This window comes from Prionailurus viverrinus, chromosome B4 (assembly GCF_022837055.1).
Source record: "Prionailurus viverrinus isolate Anna chromosome B4, UM_Priviv_1.0, whole genome shotgun sequence".
In the NCBI taxonomy this organism is placed as follows: Eukaryota; Metazoa; Chordata; class Mammalia; order Carnivora; family Felidae; genus Prionailurus; species Prionailurus viverrinus.
Genome location: NC_062567.1, coordinates 120,630,869 through 120,635,942, shown reverse-complemented (window position 1 = coordinate 120,635,942; position 5,074 = coordinate 120,630,869).

Genomic DNA, 5,074 nt, shown 5'->3' with positions numbered 1-5,074 from the left:
CTGGAGCCTGTTTCCGATTCTGTGTCTCCCTCTCTCTCTGCCCCTCCCCCGTTCATGCTCTGTCTCTCTCTGTCCCCAAAATAAATAAACGTTGAAAAAAAAAAATTTTTTTTTAAATAAATAAATAAATAAAAGGAAGAAAAAATGAATACCATTTCAAGATAGAGGCAACACTGGAGTGGATCAAGGAGGACCACTTCTGTGATGGTGACCTCGGGTGCCGGGAGGTGGCAGCAGGAACCGGAAGCCAGGGTCGGGAGCCTGACACAGCCATACCCAAAAGGACAAGATGACTATTTCTTTTTTCCCTACAAGCATCCAGCCGGCCCATACTTCAGTTAAAGAAGCCTAATTTCCATCAAACGAAATTTCCTTCCACTCCCTCTCGGCAAGTAGGGCCACGGCAACGCATTCAGACTATCTCTGTGATGCTTTAACTCTTGAGTGGAGTGAGGGCCGAGTCGTGCCGGACTCACCGCAGTGGAGAACCCAGGAGGACCTTGCGTCCTGGCCCTCAAAGATGTCTCTCCCTGCTCTCCACCAAACCTGCTTCTTTGGCCGTTCTGTAGGTTTATGAGCCTCCCCACAGCTTTCCAATGCGCTTCCTTTTTCCTCACGTCATCAGAGTTAACTGGTTTGCAGCCCAAAAAACAGAGTAACAGAGTCCACGTTCCTGTTTGCGGTGCCCCAAAGACCACAAGGTCTGAATCAAGTCTCCGGTGGTTCCACAGCCACGGTAGCAACTGCCCCCTCAGATGGTCTTCATCACAACTCCTCTGTACTCAGGACTCAGTCCCTCTCTCTGCCTCCACTCCACCTTCTCCTCCAGACGGGCCTTCCCTCCACCCGTCAGCTGATTCCCCTTCCTGGTCCATATTTCCCTCAGGGTGTCTCCAGTTGACGTCCTCAAAAGAGAAGAGCTGTCTGGGCGCTGAGGTCACCATGAGGCACTGAGCCCCCTTGCTGGCCAGAAGTCATAAGCCACCGCCCTCCTTCTTAGGCTGCCTATAGATGGCTTCTCCTGGGGCAGACACCTGTGGTCAAAGTCATGCAGCTAGAAAGCATCAAGACTTACGCATGAAGTGGCCTCCCTCAGGAAGGGCTGTAGGCACGCCAGCACCGGGAGCCCTGCCCACGTACCAGCCTTTGTCTGAGTGATGAAACAGCGAGGGCGAGATGCGGGGAAGGGATGAGAAGGGGAGCTAGAAGGCTAACGTTACAAATGAGGGATCCCCAGGGGTGTGGGCAAGGGAGCCAGGCAAGTGTTTTCGCGGCCCATTAGAATACCCTGGTGAAGACCTTGACAGACGTTCTGTCTTGCCCCGAGCTGCTGCTGCTCGAGCTGAAACAGGTCTAGGGAAGCCAGCCGCGCGGCAGCTCAGAACCACCTCTGAGCCACGCTCAGATGCGCGCTGTCGGGTCACGGAGTGTGCAGACGAGGATGAGCTAATGAGGGATGTGTCAAGAGACCCTGAGATCTTACAGAGCCTAAACCAGGCTGCTGGCGCTCCCCCTATTTGGGGAGTGGTGCATCCAGGAACTCTTGTCCCGCTCCCTCGTGGCGGGAGCTTTTGTCCTCCCTCCTACGTGGCAAATCTCCAGCCAAGAGAGTGTATCTGCCTTTAGGGCTGCGCGGAGGCTTAATTACAGCTGGGGTCAGACCTGGGTGATGTTCAGTTAGAAAAAAAAACAGGGAAATCACCCTGCCTTCTGAGAGCACCTGATGCAAATCAGCCCCAAAATAAAATGCAAGTTTAATAACTGGCATTAATTAAAACTTTGCACTTTAGAAAATGCTTTTAAATACCTAACTATAGATCATCTTTGAGGTCTCACTTACTATTGGCAGATATGGAGCTAAATGTGTTAAATATATAATCTTATTCAATCTTTTCAATAAATCCTTAAAGTAGAGGATATTATCTCCCTTTTACAGATAAAAAAAAAAAAAATCAAGGGCTTGAGAAGCTTATACAACATGCCCAGAATCACAGAGCCAAGACTCTAACTTAAGGTCATTTAAACCCAAAACCTAGCCCTTACCACTACATTCTACTTCAATTTTCTAGAGACTCATAAAAATCAGTGGAGATGACATTTATTAGCTCCATTTTAAAGAGGAGAGATTTCAGCAAAATTAAGAGATCGAGAGACTTACTCCAGGTCACATCACTTAGTAGAAAATGGACCAGGACTAGACCCTGGGTCTGACACCAAAGACAATGCACCAGGCACAGTAGAAAGATCATGTGCTTGAAATCAGACAGACTTGATTCAAATGCCTGTTGCAGAATGTATTTACTGTGTGATGTAGGCAAATTTCTCAACATCTCTGGGTTATAAGACAGAATTTTTATACCTACACCAAAGGGGAATTGTAAGGATTCAATGAGGTAACTTACATGCTATCAATGTTAGCTTCCTTTTTCCTCTCCAAAATGATATAATCTCCCTTGGTGATCTTTTCACCAAGCTGGTAAAAAATGGCATACTCCCATCTTAAACCCACAAATACAGTCATAAAAACTAGAAGCTTAACTTATCAATGATGGTATTCAAAAGATTCCTTTAGCAGGTATTATTTAGAACCCTGGATGGATTTTCCAATAGAAGTAATTCAACAGTGGGTTAAATTGTGTCTCCCCAAAAAGATACATTGAAACTTCTACCCCTGAAACCTGTGAATGCGACCTCACTGGAAATAGAGTTTTTGAAGATGTAATTAAGATGAGGTTGCACTGGATTGAGGTGGATCTTAATTCAATGTCTGGGGTTCTTCTAAGATGAGGGAAGTTTAGACAGAGGCACAGAGAAGAGAACACCATGTGGTGACACAGGCAGACCCGGGGTGGGCAATGCATCCGCAAAGCCAAGGAACATCAAGGATTGCAGGTAAGGATCAGAAGCTAGGAAACCCGGCGGGAAACAGATTCTCCCTCACCATCTCCAGAAGACACGAACTCACCAATTTCAGACTCCTAGTCTCCAGAATAGCAGAGAATAAATTTCTGTTGTTTTAAGCCACCTTGCATATGCTACATTGTTACAGAAGCCCTAGGCGAGAACACAGTATGTTACATGGAGTGTCAGCTTCTGCTGCCTAAAATATAAAACCAGAATGAAGCTTCCTGGCCTAAAGCAACAGGTATTTATGTAGCCCATGCTTAGTGAGTCAGCAATTTAGACTGGGTTCTGCCGAGCAGTTCTTCTGGTGCTGGCTGGGCTTATTCATGCATCTGCTGTCAGCGGGGAAGTCAGCCGGGAAACAGCTGATCTCTGTTCCAGCCACCGCTGGGATGGCTGGCTTGCCTGGCTACTTCTGATGGGGGCAGGACAACGTTCCAGAGGTGCACAGGGTAGAAACATACAAAGCCTTTTGAGACCTAGATTTGGAATTGGTACACCACTCTTGCCATATTTGGCCATATTTGGCCATACAAGTCATAACTGCAGTCCAGATTCAAACTGGGGAAATAAACTCTATCTGTTGGTGGGAGATCTGAAAGTCAAGCATCAAGGGGGCTTGGTCACCTGGAGGGGAATAATGGTGGCCATTTTTACCAACAACTCCCCTCAAAAGGCAGAGAAAGCCACTATCCCCACTCAGGAGGAATCTCTAGTAGGTTCTGATGAGGACCTCTCCTCCTAACAAGTTACAGGACAAGGGGATTTTCCTTTGCCTTCCCCCTTCCCGCAGTAGCTCTATTGGGAATCTGGGGCCTCACCCTCCCTCTCTCGGGTCTACAAGCATCCTGGGATACCTGGGAGAGAGCTGTCCTGATAGATGTGCAAGGTGGGAATGGAGAAAGTCTTGGGACACAGCTCTCTCCCCACTGTCCCACCTGTGCAATGCAAGGTGCTGGGGATATAGAAAGGATGTCCACGTCAGAGGCTGACCATAAAATAAGCTCTCTCAGTCTTGGGACACCAAGGATGGTGGATAATGCTCACTCATGGGAGGGCTTGGCAGGCTATAGGTGATTCCATTCCTGGGTACTCCATAGAGGCCCTGCAGCTCTAATTCCTGAATGCATGGTATTAGGGTCCCATTGACCTTTGTCACTCTTTCTTCTAAACATTTCATTTTACCCAGAATTTCCTCCGTTACTGAATGTGCAGGTGATGGAAATGAGCCCCAAGTAGGGGCTGTGGCCCACAGGGGACCCTGTCTCTGCCATGTGGGAGGGTAGGCCGTTGTACCCAGACTATCCAAGTTTTTAAAAGAAGACAGCAATCTGAATTTGTATGTGAAATCCAACTATTTTTACATATTAAAACAGTTAAAATTCTAAGCATGTGTTAATATAAAATTCTAAGATGTGTTAATTGGAACCTATCTTCAGGATAGATTTGGCCTGAGGGGCACCAGATTGTGAAATTTCGGAAAGGAAGGAATATTCCTTTACTTCTGTTTCCAGTCTTCTCAATCCTTTCCCTGAGGCGGAGTACAGAACTGACTCTCTTTTTCACTAAGACCTGATGGGGGCTGGAGGGGCAAAGGGGATGTTGGAAAATTGTGGACCATGAGGACCAAAGCATATGATATTATCACTGGTGAAGCCTAGTGTGAAGTCAGCCTGTGGGAGTTGAAGGCATGGCCCAACCCCCTTCAGAACCTGGCATCTGGCAAGTGGATTGATCCCTTGTTAATCAAAGTGTGGTCCAGGAACCAGCAGAATCAGCACCATCTGGGAGCTTGTTAGAAATCTCAAGCCCAACCTAGCTAGGCCTACTGAACAGGAACCCACATTTTAAAAAAATCCTTGATTCTTACACACATTAAAGTTTGAGAAGGACTGAATTAACACATCTAAGTCTCAGGCTCCCATTAATAAAATGGGGAGAACCATAGTAGCCTCATAGGATATAGAAAGATTGAATGAGTTAATGAGTGTAAAACATTCAGCACAATGCCTTGCAAATACCACATGCTCAGTCATCTTAAACAAACAAGGCTTAGATTTCTAGACCTCTGTAAAATGAATGATAAAAATGATAAAAAGAGTCATATGTGAGAAGCTAACTCCACTGCCCCACCCCCCGCCATTGCCAATGTTTTTTGGTATTCTGAATT